The sequence below is a fragment of the Balaenoptera musculus genome, chromosome X, assembly GCF_009873245.2.
Source record: "Balaenoptera musculus isolate JJ_BM4_2016_0621 chromosome X, mBalMus1.pri.v3, whole genome shotgun sequence".
Classification (NCBI taxonomy): domain Eukaryota; kingdom Metazoa; phylum Chordata; class Mammalia; order Artiodactyla; family Balaenopteridae; genus Balaenoptera; species Balaenoptera musculus.
The window spans coordinates 27,529,120-27,552,402 of record NC_045806.1 but is presented as its reverse complement, the minus strand read 5'-3'; the positions used below and the strand labels follow the sequence as shown (position 1 = coordinate 27,552,402).

General features: G+C 35.9%; 1 protein-coding gene across 1 annotated transcript in view; it reads left to right on the top strand.

Moving 5' to 3' along the window:
• LOC118889001 (dystrophin) overlaps window positions 1-23,283 on the top strand; it is a 1,535,792-nt gene that overhangs the window by 938,006 nt on the left and 574,503 nt on the right. The window lies entirely within an intron of this gene.

Here is a 23,283-nt window from a genome sequence, read left to right as displayed (position 1 = left end):
TATATTACTATGCCTGTCCTCAACTCACTGGTTTAATCAGCAATGGCATCAGCTGCACCATTGTCTCTAAAATTTTTAGAACTTCACAGTTTACAAACCAGCATATATTTAACAGTGCTTCCCACACATTAGCTCATTTGAGTCTCACAAAAGTTGTAGGAGGTGGATATTGTCTCCTTTGTTCAGAAAAAGAAATCCAGGTTCAGCAAGGTTAACTGACCTTGTTTAAGATCAGCATGTTGCTAAGTGACAGACAGTGGTCACTTTCTCACTGAACTTGGCATATCAAAAGAGGTTTAAAGAATTAACCTTGGAGATCAGGAGTTAAGGGGTGAATATTTTATCTTATTGCCAGTCTTAATAATCATCAATTTGATATTAAGGCTGCTAAGTCATTGCTAATGAAGGGAAGTTAGTTTGAGGTTGGTTGATTGATTGGTGATTGACAGAAATATTAGTTTTTCAGAATGACTTCATTAGAAAACTAAAACATTGGGATTATTCATTCAATAAATAATTGAACATCTTTTATGTGCACGATACCAGGCTAAATGGATACTTAAAAAGAGCATGGATTACAGTGAGGTAGAAGACAGAGTAACCTTTTTGCCCTCTGTAAGCCCTCTATAACCTTATAGCCTAGCTGAAAAGATCATCATGTGGATGGTGGAGATAGCAACAAAGGGCAGTAATACAGGAGATACCCAAGGACAGACATATTTTCTCAAATATACTATAAACGAAGCAAAATAACCTTGGCCCACGGTGTTAAGGGAAGCCCTCCTCTCATGCAGATATTGTTCCAATCCTAAGCAGGATTTGAAGCATTCAAGAAAAGAAGAAAAATTACTACAGGTGGAAAAACTGTAAACCAAATATTACAGCAGGGTTGCACCTGGGTACAGTCAGGTGATTATGTTAGAACTTGGAAAGGCATGTTTGGGCAGAAGTTTGAAGATCTTTATCTGACAAGCTAAGGGACTTCGAATCATTCTTTTCTGAGTGAGAGACATAGTGGTCATTAATGATTGTTGAGCCCAACTCTGTTCCATCAAGGACAATCAACTCAACTGCTTAGAGCATCAGTCCACACCAGGGAGCTAAGTGATCTGCTGTAGTATTTTCCCCAATAAGTGGTTCATGAGGGAAGGCCTTGGCTCTGCTGGGTACGTGATACGTCTCCCCGGTAGAATATGTCCAAATCTCTAGAGGAGCATGGGTAGTTTGACCTTTCCCTGTATGCGCCCATAGGAAACCCTGGTAAATCAATCTAGAGGGGAGGGACTTTTTGTTAAAAATTGAGTTTTATTTTAGAAAACTCAATCTGATGGCAATGCAGAGGTTGAATTATGTCAAGTAAAGACTGGAGGTCTACAAACCAGTTTGGATTTTTTCCAACAGCCCAAGTGGTAAGGGCTTGAACTAGCCTCCTGTTCTGGGAATGTGAAAGGCTAGGCTGGATGTAAGAGACATGATGCAAGATAAACAGACAATCCAGAGTGAAGTACCTATAGGAAAAAAGGAAGCAGGATGAAAGGGAACTGTGAAGTTCAGGTACTGCAAGAATTATGGGCTCCGTTCTACAAAAGAGAAAATTGGTTTAGGGAGATTACCCAACACAACTGAGACCAGATAGCTCCTAAGTGGTAAAGCAGATCATTAAACCTAGACCTTTCACCTCTTCAGTTATTTGTTTTACTATACTACACTTGACTTCAGTTTCAGACTTAGTAAATTTGAGGTGAAAGCAGCATGAGACTTGGAACAAAATGTTAACAGAAATAGTTGAACGTACTTAACTACGAATAGACATTGACGTTTGTATGGACAGTAGCAGGGATGTTTGTACTACTGGGATCTAGGCATCTATTTATAAATTATAAATATAAAAATTAGATTTAGATATCAGGACTCTATTACAGATTTACTGAATTAGATTATCTGGTGTGGAACTTAGACAACCATATTAAAACAAAACAGAACAAGAGCCCCTACCCAATGGATTCTGCTATGGGTTCTGGTTAAGAATATAATGGTTAAGAAGGTAAACCGTTGTTCAATGAAATGTTTGTTCATGATTAAGATTAATTCAAAATGATTTTGTAGGCCCTCTTGCCTTTTACCTCTTAGGAGCACAAAATCCAGATTTGAAAATCACTGTCATATTTCAGAAATATATTTATATTTACCCTTTAGTTTTATGTTATTACTTTCTTCAATTTTCATCATGTATTTGTTCATCAGTTGGTTTTGATGGAGTTTACTTACTTTCAGTCTTACAGATGAGATTGCTCCTTCTAAAAATCAATAGGAGCCTGCTGATTTTATTTATTCTAATATGAAGGCACGTAAAATGAATATGGCCAAAAAAAGGTTGAAAAGTAAGCCTGTTTTTCAAAAGACTAGATTGTCAATTGAAGCAGAAAATTATATTCAGTGCATTGGATTTATGCATTGTTTTAGTCTTCTCCAACCAATTTAGAAATGCACTTTCTTATAAAATTGAGATTATTACAGATCCTGTGCTGAGCAGCTGAAATAATGTGTCTATGCCAAGGTCATATCTTAAAAGTTTGGAAGAATGTACTGCAATTGAATATAAGTTCATGAGTGTACTCTACATAATTTTCTGACATATTTCAGTAACTTTATTTTTTACCTAATATTGTCTTAATTTTTACTTTACCTTTGACAATGTTTCATACATATTCATTGCTTAAAAGAAATTAGGCAGACATTATTCTAAAGTCAGTATTGAGTCTGATAATGAAAATGGCTAAGTTAATTAAGTAAATGGCAACCCTCACTGAACTTATTCAAAGCTATTTCCCCTCGTGATGTGTTTTCCTGAATAAATGATGCATAAAAAGCATTTATTCTCGATTGTTCTATATCAGCCTCTAAATTGTTACTTTACATGTTACAACCTGTTGTATTATGAGAAATTCTGAGATCACCTCAGTTTAATGGCTGCAGATCAAAGAGAAAACCCTCAAGGATCATTTAAGCCATCATTCTTTAAGAAAAGATTTTTTCAATGTTCTATCAGAGTCAGTTTATCGTTGATATATAGTTGGTAACACTGTATTGTATAATTGAAATTTTCTGAGTGTAACATAAATGTTCTCACAAAAAAACAAGTAAGTATTTGAGGTAATGGCTATATTAGTTAATACAACAGGGGAATCTTCACAATGCATACATGTATCAAACCATCACATTATACACTTTAAATATATTATGATTTTCTTTGTCAGTTGTACCTCAATAAAGCTGAAGAAGTTTTAGAGCAAAAATGAAACTAAACAAACTACAAAAGTAGTTTTAAGTCATAGATAGATAACCTCATATTTTGTCAATTTGTTTTTGTCTATGCATCCATAAGAAACAATAGAATTTTCAAAATAAAAGGAAAAAACACACTCATTTTAGCAGTACCTGTATCAAATAGATGTTTTTAGGATTCTGAATAGAATTGTTTTCTATACTCAACAAGGATGAACGTATAAGCAAAAGTATTAATAGATCCAGGTTTTGTGACACGTGAAGCATATTCTACTTGGGTGATCTTCTTTAAGTCAAAGAATACAACAGTACAAATACAAAATTAGGTATGAACATGAGTATTTAGTTTCACAAAGAAAAGTATTTAGTCGCACAAAGAAATCATGACAAATTTTAAAAGAAGCTGACAAATTACACATATATCACAGAATTGAGAAAAACAGCACAATATTTTTTAGCAGTTAACTGCTCTGTAATATATAATTCTCTGTCATACTTCTTTCTCTATCTCCCTGACTGTACCTTCTTTTAGCACCTCTTCACGTGAGAGAATCAAAAGATAATGTGGTCCTTCCTCTAGCATGGTTAATTAAAATTTGACCTTTATTGTTGAGAGTTGAGAAAAGTTTCTTTCACATTCAGAATTCATTATTGGTGATGTCATGTATATTATTAGGATTATTGCCAACTTTAGGAAGACCCTATCAAGTTCCTTTCACCTAAGAACTATAAAAAGAGGGATCCTTTCAATTTATCTTGTACAGTGACTACTAAAGATTTTCATTCGAGCTGTACTGTACTCTGCTTCTAGGGAACACTCAAACTTCATCAAAGTGAACAGGTAGCTCGCAAATAAGTCAAGGACTATTTATCCCTGCTTTTTTTCAAAGAAATGGAGAAGGATAATGTTAGTTTAGGTGAACTCAAGAACAGGACCTAAGACAAGAAATTGAAAGCAGGAATGTTGATCCTCAGAAGTAGGAGTGAAAGAATAGGGTCATTGAAACAGAAAAGGGGGAAATCCCAGAAAAAGTGCTCCCACTTTTGGAGAATCCTCTGAGGTAAAGTAAGCAGAGAGATGCTGGCAACGTGCAAAGGAAATATCCATCACACCCCAGCTATGTTAGAGGTGATGCCAGCCACCAAATATGTGTTACAGGTGAGATATTTGGAAAGCAAAATGGGCTCTGTTCATGCTATTACTAAGGCGTGGCTGCTTAATGGCTCCAGGTCCCCCTTTCACTCTTCTTCGGAAGCCTACTTTGTTGTAACTCTACTTAGAAGTATTTGTCCCTATGGAGTAACTTCGGTACTCCATATCATGGTGCACAAAACTCTTCAAACCCAGCCCATCTGCCACCATTTTATTACATACTCCCTTCATAACTAGGGTTGCAAGAATTAGCAAACGGGCAGAAGATCTGAACAGACATTTTTCCAAAGAAGACATACAGATGGCTAACAGGCGTATGAAAAGATGCTCAACATCACTAATCACTAGAGAAATGCAAATCAAAACCACAATGAGATATCACCTCACACCTGTCAGAATGGCTATCATCAAAAAGTCTATACATCATAAGTGCTGGAGAGGGTGTGGAGAGAAGGAAACCCTCCTATACTGTTGGTGGGAATGTATATTGGTGCAGCCACAGTGGAAAACAGTATGAAGTTTTCTCAAAAAGACTAAATATGGAACTACCATATGATCCTGCAATTCCACTCCTGGGTGTATATTTATAAAAATTAAAACCCTAATTCGAAAAGGTACATGCACCCCAATGTTCATAGCAGCACTATTTACAATAGCCAACACATGGAAGCAACTCAGGCACCCATCAACAGATGATTGGATTAAGAAGATGTGAGCTACACACACACACACACACATGCACACGCACACGCACACAATGGAATATTAGTCAGCCTTTACAAAGAATGAAATTCTGCCATTTGCAGCAACTTAGGTGGGCCTAGAGAATATTGTGCTTAGTGAAATAAGTTAGAGAACAACAAATACTGTATGATATCACTTATATGTGGAATCTAAAAAAAAAAAAAAAAGAATGTATATGCAAAACAGAAACAGACTCACAGATAGAAAACAAACGTGTGTTTACCAAAGGGGAGAGGGACAAATTAAGGGTATAGGATTAACAGATACAAACGACTATGCATAAAATATATAAGCAACAAGGATATCCTGTATAGCACAGGGAATTATAGGCATTATCTTGTAATAAACTGTAATGGAGTATAATCTACAAAATACTGAACCACTATGCTGTATACTTGAAACTGATTCAGTATTGTAAATTGACTATACTTCAACAAAAAAAAAACCTGGAATGGCCAAAAACTTCATTCAGGCTAAAAACTTTTCCGTAAGATGTTATGGAAAAACCCAAACGAACTTTCTGGCCACCCCATAGAATAAAATTATAGAAAGCCCAGATTTTTTAGTACAAGTATGTACCAAATGCTACCCCTAAATATCACTAAAAAGTCTTCATTGTTTATTTGAAATTCACACTTAAAAGGACATTCTGTTTTTTATCTGGCAACCCAAGTCATAAGTAACTCTTTGCTGTTCCCTACATACTGTGAAGCTTGGGCCAACATCCCCCCTTTCATGGGCTGCCCAAAATGGCTTTTGCTACTTTAAGCATTGACACACAACTCAGATAAGGGCTCCTCCGTGAAATTATCCTTTCCCTCTCTGCCATTTGTCTCTCCATTCTCCTTCCAGGTGACATAGGCCCTCCAGACTCCATGCCTTCAGAGTGCTTTGTGTCGGTCTTCATTAAAGTACCCATCACCTGGTAATTTAATTATGTGCTTAAACGCCTGTCTCTTCTTCCTGAATAAGTGCTCATTGAAGGAAGGAATGATTTACCTAGCTCACAGTCTGGCATATAAAAGGCCCTAAATATTTTTTTCTTTTAGCCATTAATCAATCCAACTGTTGTTTTGAATGACTGAAAACAATTTCAAAACTTTTTTTATTCATGATTCACCTGTGAAAAATATAGAGATTAATGCAATCTAGAATCCTGAGTAGCTATGTAAAAGTGATGATAAAGAGCGTGACTTCAAGTTTATAGTTCTAATTCTAGCTTCAGTTTGTACAGACACGTTAGAAAAAGTCACAGTGTCTTTTGTTTTAGGAGTCTCATCACAATGAAAAAATAAAGACATTCATCCAGTAGAGGTGCTCTAAGAGGCAGCTGTGTGTGTGTCTCAGAAGAGTTTCTAGCTCACATGTAGCCTCTGGGGAATGAATTGGGAATACAGAAGCTAAGAGCAAGTTCTGCATTTGCCTGTCCAAGGAACATTTCTTTCCCTTTGAGTTCACAAACAGTGTCCTGATGCCGCAAGACTTTGGTTTCCTTCTGTATCTCAGGACTTGAGATACTCTGGATTTCCCTAACTCAGTCCTGAAAGTGGTAGCTTCCAAGACCTGACAATGACTGTGTCTCAGATCTCTGTTGGAAACCAGTGCCTAAAATGTTGTCAAATCATCAGGAATGTAGCTGCAACCTTAGCCAGAGCCAGGAAATGCACCTCCTGCACCAGCAAAGCCCTTGGGCTGGACAAAATTGTTGGCCATTTGGTGTTGGTCATTGCACTAGATCCATTACACAGGTTTTCTGGCAGGAATCCCAGCTTTGGAGGAAAGATGTTTAAATCCTGTAAATAAATGACTGACGCACCATAGCAGTTGATTGTGTTAAGCCTGTATCCAAAATTGCTTTGTTAGGCTCTATTATATTGCTCATTATCTTACTGTGAGGAAGATTAAGCTTATATCTGCCTCGGGTGACAAGGTATCCCATTGTCATGGGATTTTCCACATTTTAGGCCTATGTCACAGGCTTCTAATAAACCCTCAGAGAACATCTTTCGTATTTGTGTGCATCCAGGTGTCAGACCGACACAGTGTTTGTCTCCTTTAAAGTCAGCGACACACTCAGGACTGTGTACATTTCTCTGTTCTCTGCCAGAGGTGAAGTTTATTCATGGAACATTCAAGCTAGAGAAGGCACCTCAGAGCTAGTCTAATCCAATCTCTGCATTTTTCATTTGAGAAAATGGAGTTCCCAAGATTTTCATTGAACGACCCCAGATGATGCAAATAGAGGCAGAGGTGATATTAGGACCTGGGTCCCCTGCCTTCCTTCTATTGTCCTCCCTCCTCCCCATGCAGCATTGATTCAAACTCCCTGACTCACTTCCCTTTCCCAGTCACATGCCCCTCTCGCTCTTTCCTCCCCTGGGTTGTGCTGCTCAGCCCTACTGCATGGGAAGCCACCACCGTGCTTCCTCATCTGAGATCCAGGAATGGACCCCTAGTCTGTATCCTCTCTCCCCTCTCCTTTTCCCTTTCTCTTACGTAACAGTAACATTATCCATGTATAGCTGGTCCTTTGTTCAGTACCTTCCCCCTCAGACAAGAAGTTGATGAAGAATAGAGTTGCATGGTATGCAGTCTGGGGACCAAAAAGTTAGGACAACCAGTGATGTGCAAGTGAAGCTGTACAGTTCTAGTTTCCAGGCACAACATGGTTAGAAGACAGTCCCCAGAGGCCTTAGCATGTGTGCTCAATTAAACATGGGGGCCAGAGAACAAGGAGATGGAATTAATACACTTGAGGTTGCTTCATCCCAATCAGTGTAGGAAATATACTGGGGACAGCTGGAGCCTACTGAGGCAAGCTAATGACTGAGTGCTCCTTCATACCGCTTGCTTAAAATATTTCTTCAGCCTTTATTTAGCGGAGGCAAGAAAAAATTAATTTTTTATTCATAAAAATACTTTACCTCTTATTTTTCTTAAAGTAAGGAATTTAGTAGATTTACTTAAAGTCACATGCCTTATTTTACATATATGGATTGTCTTTCATTTGATAGTTTTCTGCCATTTCTAGATGCATAACATTATTCTATGCCAGTGCTGTCCAACAGAAATATAATACAAGGCACATATGCGATTTTAAATGTTCTAGTAGTCACATTAAATAGTATAAATAAACAGGTGAAATTAACTTTAGTAATATATTTTATTTAGCTCAGTGTATGTAAAATGGTATCATTTTGACACTGTAATCAACATGAAAATATTAAGATATTTTGCATTCTTTTTGTTGCACTAAGTCTTTGAAATCCACTGTGTATTTTACACTTCCTCCCTATCTCTATTCCAAATAGCCACATTCCAGGTGCTCACTAGGCACGTGTAGCTACTGGCAAGCATGTTGACCAGGGCAGTGCACTGCTCATCAAGGCTAAGAGTAACTTGCAGGATATAATAACAATATTTTTAAAATTTATTTTTCTGGCCTTTATGTTTGTACCTCATTTCCATTTTTTTAAGTTCTTTATTTCGTTTTCTTTTGCTTTTTTTCTGAATCACATAAGCAAATGAAAGGAATTTAAATAATAATATAGCTAATTCCATCTTGCTGAGCATTTACCACATGCACTGTTCAGGTTCCAAATTTCCGCTAACTGCCGTTGCAGGCTTCAGGTAGCTGTTCCCCGCTGGATGGCCAAGCCATATCAGACGTTTGCACATACTGACCACAGACTTCCTCAACAACAAGCCAGGAGGATTGTGGATTTTTAATCATTTCCAACGGAGGTTGCTGTCTTCATACATTTTCCAAGTTAGGTGAAGAGTTTGCTGAGGAGACGTGAATTAACGGATGCTACATTTTTAAAGTGTTTTTTTAATTTACATTGAACCGCAAGCACGTCCCTCACCAATGCACCCCTTGAAGCAGCTCTGGGAGACAGGCAGAGGAAAGTACTAGAGGTTAGAAGTCCTGGAGGTTGAGCCACAACTCCTTGGTCATCTAGAGCAGGGGTTGGCAAACTCTGTAAAGGTGCAGAGAGTCAATATTTTAAGCTTTGTCGGCCATAAGGTCTCGGCAGCAACTATTCAGTGCTGCTTTTATAGTGCAAAAGCAGCCATAGGCAATATGGAAACAAATGGGTTTGGCCAGAGTCAATGAAAAATTAATCAATAGTCAATCTGAGAAAGAAATGAACATTTTTTTTTTGAGCTAACCTGAGGATTATAGCTCAGGAGACAGTCTTTCAGAGAGTTCTGAGAATGGTTGCAAAGAGGTAAGGGGCAGGGGTTGGGCGGGGGGTGGTGAGCCAGTATATACGTGATTTTGATGAAGGGGTACACGCATTCAAGCACACATCTTGGTAGAAGGTTACTGCTATTCACAAGGAACAGATATCTTAGTTAATGGTTTTAGTGCTTTTCTAAGTATGGGAAGATGCAAGAAACTGGGCTCATAAAATTTTCTCCTGAAAGTATCTAACTATATAGGGGCCATTTCTGCCAGTTTTCCCCAAATGCCTCATCCTGATCGTCACCCTGAATTCCTTTCAGGGTACTGTAGGTCAGCGACTGCAGTGGCTAATGACCTGATTCTTGTAGAACTGGATGGTCGGCAACATTCTTTATTTTACAGTCCCCTCTCTTTGGGTCTTAATTTCAACCAAGTTTTGGGAGGCGTTTCGTGACCAATTTATCCCACGGTGCCAGGAATGCTTATTCCCAGGTCAGGCGAGCATTTCGTTGATAGGCCACTTAATGTGCTATTATTGCTGGACTAGGTCCTGTTAATAGTAGCCAACAGCCTCTGGACCGCCTGTTTTACTAGTCTGTTGTGGTCCAGGCAATGGTTTCCTCTTGTTGCTTCTTCCCATATCTAGAGTTACAGTATTGCAATGATTGATCTTCTAGAACTGTATATTGAGTCAGTCGTTTCAAGTCGCTAAGTCATTATTGTTTTCATCTGAGGCTCAGTCACACATTTGGTAATACAAGAAACAATAATCCTGTAAAATAGGCAGAATACAAGCACTGTAACTAGTAATAGTAATACGGTCATAAGTAAGTATTTAAGCTAAGAACTTAATTAGGTGTAGCCCAGTATCTCCCCAGGTCATGTGACCCAGTCTGTTCTACACCAACTACTGTCTTTAAGGGAAATGAGATATTGTCTTTGTACATAAAGTTCAACAAAGATGTCTGTACATACAGGCAAGTGATGGCTCATCGTGACCCCTTACAGGATTGAGAAAGGAATGTTATCTTCTAAGGAGTTATATGGCTGGCACCAGAAAAAGGAAAATGGATCTTTATGGTTGAGCAGGTATTTCTGCTGTTGGGGGGGTCTGGTTAATGCATAATTCAGATGCACAGTGAACGCTAGAGAGGAGAGAGGAGGACCAAATGGGCAGGGAAAATTTTTATGTTTAAATTTTTCTTGTCTTGCCTTAAAATATGAATGTTATTTCATCATCAGGTCCCAATAATATTTTATTCATGAGCACAAATTTGAATTTTATTTAATTTCATTTAATTTTCATGTATCATGTGTCTTTTGATTTTTTGTCAGTTATTTAAAATGTATAAAACATTCTTAGCTCTCAGACTGTGCAAAAATAGGTGGGAGCTGGCTGTGAACCATGAGCCGTAGTTTGCTGCCCCCTGCCCTGGGCCCTTGTTGAAATGGGCTTAGAGCAAAAATCCTGGCAGAAAAGTTAATTGTTTTGGCCCTGACTTCTGCCCAGGTTTCTTGGTTTTTTCCAAAGAAATCAAATTTTCTTGTCTTCTTCAAATTCCTTTCTGTGCTCTGTTCTCTTCTGACTACACAAAGGGACCCATCCGCTTTCAGGTTTTATTCTCTTTCCTCATATTGTCTGCACACCTAGTAAAACTTCAACCTGCCATATGCCAGTGACACATCCTCCCATTTTTGTGTTCAAAACCAATAAACTCCCTCCTTTAGTATCATCATTTCCAGGAGTAACTATTCTATATCATATTATTATTTTATTTATCAGTAAGATTAAAACTCCCAGGGGCAATGATTTTCTTCATTGTCAGGCATGTTTTATTTCATGGGTAATGCAACATGCATTGACTTCACGGTATAAATAACAACAATGCATCAATTTGCAACAATGAGAAAACATAAATGTGAGTTATGCAGATTATATCATTTGTTACAAAAATACTTTTTAATCTTGATATTTTTAAACATCATAATAAAATGAGTTCATTCAGAAGAGGGCAGAGATAGGACTCCTTTTCAACGTGCTGAATTTCTTTCTTTAAAGGAATGAGTTTTGGAAAACAACAAACATTCTAGCCAGAAAATGTTGAGATGAAAAACAGCAGTCCGTTGTCATGTCAGCAAAACTATCAAACGTGTTTATGTATTCGAACACTCCTGGATTAGTTATTTTCTAAAATATTTTGTTCTGCTTTAAAACCACGAGGATTAATAAGTCTTTTAGATGCATCAGTCCCGAAGCAAGTACTGCAGCATTGCTTGTAGCACTGTCCAAAATAACTTTTTGCAGTGATGGCTTTGTTCTCTATCTGTGCTTTCCAATTCTTTGTGGATTTTGAGCACTGAAAGTGTGGCAGGTACAACTGAGGAACTGATTTTTAAATTGTATTTAACTTTAATTGATTTAAGTTTAAAGTTATATTTAAATAAAGTGGTTTTTATTTTTTAATTTTTTTTAATAAATTTATTTATTTATTTATTTATTTTTGGCTGCATTGGGGCTTCATTGCTGCATGCGGGCTTTCTCTAGTTGCAGGAGCGGGGGCTACTCTTTGTTGCGGTACGCAGGCTTCTCATTGTGGTGGCTTCTCTTGTTGCAGAGCACGGGCTCTAGGCGTACGGGCTTCAGTAGTTGCGGCACGTGGGCTTCAGTAGTTGTGGCACGTGGGCTTCAGTAGTTGTGGCTCACGGGCTCTAGAGCGCAGGCTCAGTAGTTGTGGCGCACGGGCTTAGTTGCTGTGTGGCATGTGGGATCTTCCCGGCTCAGGGCTCGAACCCGTGACCCCTGCGCTGGCAGGCAGATTCTTATCCACTGCACCACCAGGGAAGCCCAATAAAGTGTTTTTTAAATGAAACTTCTAACTTCGAAAATTGAGGATAAGTGATTATGCAGTGTATTCCCCCCCCCCACTTTTTTTTCTCTGAAGTGCATATTCTGGAATACAGTGATTTATATAAAATTAACAAAAAAGAAGACTGATTTTTTAAATGCTATTATTAAAATAGCTAATTTTAACTGACACCTCAAGGACTATCTTTAAAATATTAAGCTATTATAATTTGCTATGATTCTTATTCCTTGGGTAAAATTACACAGATCCTGGCTTAATTTCCCATGATTTTTGGTCAAATGAAACTAAACTAATGAACAAAACAAACAAACACCAAATAAAAAGCAGTGTTTCCTAAGAATCCGAAGGACCTTTTTCTATATCAGCCAGGCTGCTGCTAAGGTCCTTTAAGCAAATCAGAGCAAAGACTGCTGATGTGAAAGACTGTGAAAATCAAATAGCTCTTCCCTTGTTTTAGAATGAGTATGGGCTAGGAGAGAGGGGGAAAGAAAAATATGGGGTTAATTTGTAACAACACATTCTGTGGTGTGCATGTGTCGTTTACATTTTAACTTCTTTCTGAGTTTTATTGTCCTTAGGGTTTAAACAGTATATGATCAGAATCACATTATGTAGTAAAGAGTGGGTGGGTAGGTGGATAGTTACGTGTGTGTAAATCCCTATAAAATCCATTTAGAAGATAAATGATAGCCATTGAAGTTTGGACAAATCAATTTCACCAATTCGCTTTACTTGTCTTATGCCTGTGGGTGCCATTATAGGGCTTGTTGCCTAACTTTAGGGGAGGTTCGAATCAAGGTGAACAGTCAAAAAATACTTTCCATGAACTATGTGTATTATTAAGGATTATTTTACCATGAAGTTAGTTGCTTTTACTGCAAGCTAAGAAATTAATGAACAAGAATACTGCCTGTGAACACCAAGGTTTATTTAAAAACCAATATGGGTTTAGTGTGGTAATAAGGGCAGCGTTCTCCAAGGACTGCAAACCTGTTTATTGTACATCAAACTTTACTGACTTTGAAATCTCCCTAGAAATGTTCACTTACCTCATCATGTATTATGCATTTCAGATCTTCAGCAATAATAACAAAATTCAGGTCTGGTAATGGAGTGGTTATGCAATGAAACTAATATACACTGTGATTTGATACAGGAGACTTCACTGTTACTTTCACTTAAAACTAGAAGCAGTATAGGAAATATAGATCTTTAAACATTGTAAGTAATAGCCACATACTTTAAAAAGAAAATCCACTTACTTGTAAAGTAACATCCCAAGAGTTATGCCATTGGGAGGGCGACCGTCCTAAAAATGAATTGTAATTGGTCACTTTAAAATTGTATATGGATTTATAATTTTAAAATGTCTGGTGGCATATAACCATAATGTATATTTTTGTTTTATATTCATTATTCTTTTGTTAAATTTCCAGAGGGAAAGAAAATAAATGACCTCCTAGTGAGAGATATTTTACCATGAGACCACTTGTAAAAAAATAATTGAGTTTTGTGCCTGAGAATATCTTTCCTAAGTTCTGGTTCTCTAGTAGCTTTAGTTTATTGAGATAGAAAGATATTCAGGGTGAAATGAGGTCTCCAAATATTTCATACCAAATGTATTTTATCCAAAGGAAGGTAATGTTCTACATGAATTATGTAATTGGTAGTACTAAATTTTGGAAGTTTAGAAAACTTCCAAGAGAGTAGTTTTTAAGATGCCTTCAGAATGCACTGTTACTTAGCTTTTTTCAAGGTGGATGAGTATTGGCAGTGAAGGTTTATACTTAGTCATACAGTGGATGACTTGAATCAACTAAAAAGGCAGTAGATTTATGGATAGTATATAGGGGAATGGCCTGAACAAAAGTAGTTACTAGGTATGTCATCACTGAATTAATTGAATGTTTCTGCGAGTGCTGTAATTAACGTAAATCTAGTCTTGTCTCTAGCTCCAGAATCCATGACATCAGTATAGCTAACAAGAAAATATGTCAAGATTTGAGTCTTCTACGTGTGTTCCTTAATCCTCTTGACTTACCAGATCCTACCCTTTCATACTCCTGTGTTCCCCAAATCACATTTCACCAGAGCAGCTGCCAGGCAAGACCTGTTCTTGCTGTTCTAGTGAGCTTGGGCAATTCACACTTAGACTAGAACAAAAAGAAGAGTTAGAAATGTGACATATGTGAGAACATAAGTACTTTGAAGAGAGCTCTGCTTTTATTTGTCAGCTTTGCCTTCTCTCTTCTGTGTCCTATTAGCAAAAGATTGATTGGTTTGTGTGATTGTTCATTTAACAAACGTTATACCATGTAAGGGAAGGTGGTCGGGGTACACAAATATATAAATTCAGTTGTGGCTGTGTGTGTGTGTGTGTGTGTGTGTGTGTGTTTGAGCTTTTTTGGAGAGGTAAAGGAGGAAGATACAAGTTGAAGGAGAAGAGTAAAGTAAAGAAAGAAAGCAATAACTGACTGGATCTGATGAAGTAGCACAGATAATAAATGCTACAGAATTTATTAGAAAGAATAATTATTTCCATCCAGAGGGATCAGGCAATCTTCTCTGAGGAGATGGCACTTTCATTACCCAAAACATGAAGGATGGAGAAGGGTTTTATATGTGTCAATTAGGAAAAGAGATAGTTTATTGAGGGAAAAGAAGACATTTTAATGGCAGAGTGGACGATGACCCGGAAACAGAAGGAAGAAAAGTCAAGGGGCGTAACAAGAACAATGAAGTCGCCATTTTCACCAAAATGGAGTTTTGTAATTAGAAAGATGTGAAGAATGGTAGTTAAGGTCAGATTGTTGCAAGCTATTTTTTCAAAAGGCAGGCTAAAGAATTTGGAGAAAATTGCGAATCAGTCCTATGATTTAAGCAAGAAAATGAAACAACGAGTGGCAATTTTGGAAGTTGAATTTGGTAGTTGCAAGGGCAATAGGACTTTATCATCCCACATATTTTCAAAGTTATGAAGAAATTGTAGTAAGATCCAATCAGTAACTAAAGGAATTTATTTCAGGAAATTCTATGAAAGAAAGTGGACTTTCTTTTGTACTCGTATCAGTCTGTTTTCTCAAAGTCATATAGTAAAGGGAAAGGGAGAGAAAATAGTACAGTGGTTAAGAGCATGTGCTTCTAAACTTCACTTTTTGGGTTCAAATCCTGGTTCAGTTACCTCTTATTGGCTGTGTGACCTTAGGCAAGTCACTCAGCCTCTCTGTGTCAGTTTTTCACGTGTAAAATGGGGACAGTAGTAGTACCTACATCATAGAGTTATTACTAAATGTCGAGATATCAAAAACACTTAGAATAAAGCTGGGCACATTGTTAAGTACTGCACAAATATTCTGTTTCTGTAGAAGAAGTGCACATGTGTACTTATGTAAAACAGTCATTTTCTTATTAAAAAGCAGTACATATTCATTGCAGAAAAATTAAAAATGCAACTAAGAAAAGGCAGTCTGTTAGCCAGAAATTGCAACTGTTAAACTTTTGGTACAGTGTACATTTTTCCATATCACTAAATATTTATCTACAGCACTTTTTAAATGGCTGCAGAGTATTTCACTGGATGGATGTCCCATAATTTTCAACCCATACCCTATTGGTGAGCATGTAAGCTATTTTAAATGTTTTGCATCTATATATGAGGCTATGGCAAACATTCTTATAGTTGAATATACGTACACATCATTGTCACCTTAAGATAAACTATTAGAAGTAGAAATTGTGGTCAAAGTGTAAGAGTGTGCTTATATTTGGATATGTACTGCAAAAGCCCTGCCCCATTCACTCCCAACCCCAACCCTCAGGGATATTCCAACGTGCTTGCTTACCAGCAGTGTATGAGAAGGGCCAATTCCCTGAACTATTGTTATTGTATGATACCACCATTTAGTAATAAAAGATAAAATTTTTTAAATCGTTGCCAAATCAATCAATTGATTTGAAGCTCACTGTCTGAGTTTCGTTCCTGTAGTTCCTAGTGAAGGTAAACAGTTTAATAGACTTATAGGTACTGTACAGCACAGGGAACTCTGCTCAATATTCTGTAATAACCTAAATGGGAAAAGAATTTGAAAAGAATAGAAAAAAATAGACCTATACGTCAGTTATAGTTCTTTCACGAATTGTCTGTTGCTGATCCTTGTTCATTTGTTTTTCATTTGAGCATTGGTCTTTTTCCTATTGATCTATGACAACGGTTTTATCTTAAGAGTGTCTGTGAAATTATATAAGATGTATTGTTTTTGGTTTTGATTTTTCTTTTGCTTATTAGATTTTTTATGTTAGAAAGTTTCATATTGTAAATTGAAGTTGATCTCTTTATGATTTTTAAATAAAAATTATAGCATTTACATCAAAAGTAAAAGAACATTTTTAAATGAATAACAAATCTACCAAAATATAGAAGTTACTTATTGCAGTTATACGAAGATCATTTAATCATGACTTTGGATTAATCATAATCTAACAATTTATTCAATAAGCAATCTAATTTATCTTGTAGTCTCATATAATAGAGTCATGAATTAACAAATATCAAATAGTAGTTCTTTTGTTTTCAAAATATGTTTATATTTGAAATACATTTCATTTATATTGTTTTATATTAAAGTTGACATCTGAATGTGTATCTCATTAGTGATAATGCGAATTAATGGTATAGACTGTTCTCACAAAAATGAAAACTTTTGAAAAGTGTGAATTTTAATACTCCATTTATCAAGTAATATGTTAGATTTGGAAACATAGCAGAACATATGTTTTGGGAGGGAAGAGAAAAGGGAAGAGTAGAATTTGGAGTCAGGAAAACCCAAGTGTTTAAAGCCAAGTTTTTTTCACTTACTAGTAAACTTAGGAATATTATTTATAGTTTTGAGCCTTAATTTCCTCATGTGTTAATTGAAAGGAATGAATACTTTTAAGGCTTTAAAGATATTTTCATGAAATCTTTTAAATTGAAGGAAAAGAAACGCATAAATAAGAAGTGCACAAATAATGACAATAGAAGTTGATGGATTTTTTACAAAGTTTTCATACCCATGCTCCTAGCACCCAGATCAAGAATTCGAACATTACCCTAGGAGTCTCCCTCATGTTTCTTCCCAGTTATTAACCCTTTCCCAGCTACCACCCTCACCCAAGGATAAGTACTTTTCTGATTTCTAACACCTCTATTAGTTTTGCCTGTCTTTGAATTAATATAAATGGAATCATACAGTACCTGTATATGCTCTTATGTTTGAATTCTGTTCATCATTATTTTTGTGAGATTCTTCTATGCTATTGCAGGTACCGTAGTCTGTTTTCTTACTCTCTTTATAGTGTCCCAGTGTGTGAATATACCACAGTTTATCCATTCTACTGTTGGTAGGCGTTTGGGTTGTGTCTAGTATGAGGCTACTATGAATAATGCTGTTATGATGTACATGTCCTTTACTGCATGTATGTGCATTTTTCTTTAGGATATACTTGAAATAGAATGGCTGGGTCATAAGATATGTGTGTGTTTGGCTTTGGAAATACCACCAGTTTTCCAATGTAGTTTACCAGTTCACTCTCACCAGCAGTGTATGAGAGTTGCAGCTGTTCCACATCCTCATCAAGAATATGTAGTTTCATTCTTTTTCCTTTTAACCACTCCAGTGGATGTGAACTGGTACCTCATTGTGTTTTTATTTGTGAGCATCTGATAATTAGAGCCATTTTTATATCCACGTATGTGAAGTTCTTGTGCAACTCTTTTGCCCATTGGGGGGAAAAAATAGTTACCTGTCTTTTTCTCATAGATGTCAGAGTTCTTTGAATACAGCTTCTTTGTCAGATAGATGCATTGTGAATATCTTCTTCCAACTTAGGCCTTGCTTTTTTCTCCTAACGATATCTCTTGATGAATGAAGTTCAATACGTCAATCTTTTCCTTTATGGCTAGTGCTTTTTATATCTTATTTAAGAAATAATCACTTACCCTAAAATCATCAAGATATTTTCCCATGTTTTCTTTCAGAAACTTTTATTGTTTACCTTTTACATTGAGGTCTACAGCAATCTAGAATTAATTTTTTTGTGTATGGTATAGAGTAGGAGTCAAGATTCTATCCAATTAACCTGGAACCATTTATGGAAAAGATCATCCACAATCCACTTAACTAAAGTGGGCACCATTGTCATAAATTAAGTAAATATATGTAGTCTATTTGTGCTCACAGCCATACCACACATAATTAACTATAATAAACATTGATATCTGCTTGTAAACATTCTTAAACTTTGTTATTTTTCAAAATTGCCTTGGATATTTTTGGCCCTTTGCATTTCCATATAAATCTTAGAGTTGGCGTGTCAATTTTTATTAAAAACTAGCTGCTGCAATTTTGTTAAGGGTTGCACTGAATTTACGCACTATTTGAAGAGAACTGATATTCTTACAGTATTGGAACTTTTAATCGGTTCCTTCAATTGGCTCCTTCCAATAGAGGAACAAGGTATATTCCTCTTTTTGCTTAGGTTTTCCTTAATCTCTCAGTAATGTTTGTAGTTTTTAGGGTAGATGGCTTGCTTTTTGGTATGAATTACCAAATTACTCCCTACAAATGTAAGAATTTATCCTAAAATGTAAGAGTGCTTACTCTACAGAATTTTGACAAATAACCTTTTTAAAAAGCCAATATAATAGGCAAGTGATGGTATATCATTGCTGTTTTAATTTGCATTTGATTGATTACTTAGTGGTTGGACTTTTCTCTTGTTTATTGGTTGTTTGCATTTTTTGCCAAATTCCTGTTCATATTCTTTATCCAATTTTCCAGTAGATTTTCCATCTCCTTTCTTTGAAAGATCTTTTTATATGTGATAATATTACCCTTTGTTTGATAAATGCTACAGATATTCCCAGTTGTTATTTGTTTTTAGTTCTGCTGCCTTAATTTCTAGATGAACAATACAAATGTTATATTTAATACTTTATCCACATTCCTATCACTTCTAAAGGGCTTCCCCATACCAATATTTCATTCTAGTTCTGCTCTTATTAATTTTTTTACACCTAACACTTTAATTTCTCTAGAATATTTTTGGTGTAAGATATGAAGTTAGTATTTAGTATCTGTTTATTTCTAAATCAGTCACCTCTATTTATCTTAATGCTAAAACTTCTACACATTTGAAATTAAAATTGAAAAACTGAAAGTAAAGGAAACCTAATCTTGTGTGAAATTAGGTCAAGATTTGGTTAGATACTAAATTAACACATAAGGGAACTGAATGTGTTTAAGTGTCTTCTTTCACCACAGGGCACATGTTGTATGAAGAGCATGGTTTTTTTAATACTTAAAAAGATTATTAGGAAAAATGACACATTTTACTAGTAAAGTGTTTCTGTCCATATTTTGATAAGAATATGAAGTAGTAAATATAACAGTAAATTTCTTTAAAACACATAGAAACTGACACAGAACTTACTCTTATTTTACATCATAAATTATTTGTATCTGTTATCTTTTTCCATGAACTATGTAGAAGAAGCCATCAGTTCCTGAAGGCTGTTTTGAAGGGCGGAGAGGGAGCACAGAAATTATGTGCTAGAAGGTCTCAAATTGCACCCTATCATTAACTAAGTGATGTTGTCCTGGGAAAATAATCAGAAGATTTTTGACTGATGGCTTTAGACATGTTATATCCTATTAATCATGATTTGTTATTAAAATATATAAAGTATAATTTCTCCCCACTACTTTTTGGTGAGAAGAAAAGCTAGTAGTTTTCCTTTGTAAATTAACTTATATCTTTGCAAAGGTAATACATTTATATTTTTCAAAAATTAAAAAATATAGTGAAAAATCCCCCACCCCATCTACCATCTGCCCTACCATCCCCAAACATTGATTTTAGTTCCAGAAATATACCTACAAGATGAATTCCTAGAAGTAAAAGTTCTGGGTCAAAGATTATATGCATTTGATAGATATTGCCAAATTGCCATCCCATTGGCCATGTGTAAGAGTCTGAGTTTTCCACAGCCTTGTCAGCATAGTGTGTTTTTAGACTTGGATTTTGTTATCAGTACAATAGTTGAAAGTTTTAGATCTCTCATTGTGGCCAAAGCATAACTTCTTTTTGTATGTTTAAAATCCATTTGTGTTTTTTTTTTTTTGAACTGCCCTTAAATTTTGTCCTATTTTCTTTTTGGTTGTTGGCCTTATTCATATTAATTTGCAGATGCTCTCTTATGGGTTAGGAAAATTAATACGTTATCTGAGATGTCTGTCACGAATATTTTCTTTCATAATTTGTCATTTGTCCTTTAACTTTGCTTTTAGTTTTCTTTACCATGCATAAGTTTCTGATTTTTATATAGTCCGATTTACTAATATTTTTGTTTTTTAATTAAAGCTGTTTAACCTGAGGATAAAATTACATTTTTTTTTTATGTTGTTGACTACTCTGGACATGTATTGCTTCTTACATTGAGAAAAAAAGAAATTAATCCTGAATCTGGAAATTGTTTTTCTTTCATTCAACAGATATTTATTGAAGACCTATCATGTGTAGGAACCTAGTCCATCCAGAAATTAAATGTAAATAACAAATTAAATAGTATAAAGTAAATGCTATGATAGTGGGAAACACAAGGTCTGTGAGGCTGTATCTAATGTAGGTATCATAACTAAGCTGAAAACTACGTGTGTCATTTAATTATTCCAGATGTTAGTCAAATCTCACCCATTGTACTGTTTTCTGTTGGGGGTTGTTCTATCTCTATAACCAGGAAGGGATGAGTTAGGAGGATGAGAAGGAAACCAACAGGCTTCGCTAAAAGTTATCCAGATTTCTGCACTTATATATAAAGCCTAAATGAAACGTGAACTATTTTGTGATCAGATATAAAAATGAGTTTGCAACTCGATTTTAGAGATTTTAGGAATGTATGATGACTATTATTTCCAGTAGCTTCAGAATCTAGAGGCTCTTAGATGCTGTACATTGAAGCAATAAAATGCTTTTTACATTTACTTGTGAGTAGAAAATGACCCAATAAAAATAAACTGTTTAGGTCCCTCCTTATAAATGCTGAAAAAGATAAGTTGAGGGCATTATTAGATTATATATTATATGCATGGAATTATATTTGTGATATCAGCTATAATACACTCACATACGCATATTGGATTGGCCAAAAATCCGTCTTACAGAAAAACCCGAACAAACTTTTTGGCCAATCCAATATGTGTATGTGAGAGTGCCACGGGAAAACCCAAACGAACTTTTTGGCCAACCCAATACATGTATAAATATAGTTCAGTGCTGTAGATGTCCTTATGGGTTAGAACTCATGAAATTCAAATAGGCCTTCATCTAATAGTATGTTTACTTGGCTTTATAGCAGGATACAAGTGAGACAAAGCAGATACAGTATCATGATTCATTATTCGTGGGCAGACATTCCATGCTACCCACACACATTGCTTCTTTTGACACCTTATCCACACAGGGAAAAGCTGCCAGGGGTGAAAGCCAGAGTTTGTGCAGGTCACTTTAAATAGAAGCCACAGCCTCTATTTCCCTTCTGTCTTTTACTCCATTTTAGTCATATAGGCCCAAGGTCCTAATATCAACTCACAGCTTCTCCAATCCAGGCATAGTTCCATACAACAAGCAAGCCAGCCCCAGCATTTCCCATTCATCTTAAAGTTAGTGTCCCAAGGAAACATTGTTGTGGGAACCTAAGGTCAATCCCAGGCTGGCCTGCATCAGCGCAGGCTAGATGTTAACCCTTTACTCATGCATTTGCATGCACTTTACAAAATATATACAAATGTATTCACAATATATTTCAAAATACATGTTGTCCACATATAATAAGAGCTTATATAATGTTCTTTCCCCTATAAATTAATTGATTGGTTATTTTGTCCACTAATGTATCTCCTTTTCACCCCACAACTCTTGGGTCCAAATAAAGAATATAATGCTCACTAGTTAGCTCTTTTAGAAGTTTCTGAAACGATTGGTCCAAAGTATGGGGCATTGTTTAGATGATGTGCTACTATATTAGTATGCTTATCTAGTTTACTTTTAAAATGTTTTCTATTATTACTCATAATATCATGATAATATATAATAGATGCATATTGTAACATTTGTGTTCATATTACAATGTAATATTATATTTATATTATTAGTAGAGTATAATTAATAATATCATAAAGAGTTGCCATTGCAAGTTCACACTCTTTATTCCTGCGTACCTGTTTTAGCCCTTGATAATCTGAAGAAAAAGGCTTTACTCTTGCTTATCTGTCTCTCTGCATACACTTGAGTTGGAGCAATAATCACTAACATTGAATGATTTTATTATCATTCACTATCATGCAGAATATTGCTGTAAACTATTTACATGGATTACTTTATTTAATCCTTACTCTGACTCTATGAAGCAGGTACTATCATTGTCCTCATTCTATAAGAGAAGGCATTGGGAGTTAAGGAAAACTTGGCTAAAGTGTTAACAAAAGGGATGGAAACATGATTTTTTTTTTTTTTGGCCGCGGGGCATGCGGGATCTTACTTCCCAGACCAGGGATCGAACCCATGTCCCCTGCAGTGGAAGCACAGAGTCCTAACCACTGGACTGCCAGGGTATTCCAGAACCCCAATTTAAAACCAAGCAGCGTAACTCTAGACCTCACAATGTTGAACAGCATACAACACTGCTTCCCAAGTTATTTACGGTTTTCAACCAGGGATAAAATTATAGAAGGTTATAAAATTGGGATAATAGTATCTGTATGATAGAGTTGTTGGGAAGATTAAAGACAATAAACGTGAAACTTCCAAACACGGTTGCTTGGCACATAGTAAGCCCTTAATAAAAATCACTTATAATCATTCCATGATAGTTTACTCTAATTCAGATGTTCTTTTTACTTTTCATTCCAATCATCTGATTCTGTTTTACTTGGTTATGCTAGAGCTCGCAAACTACAGATCACAAAAATGCTTACCTCACCAGTCTTCTTTGTACATAAAAGAATTTC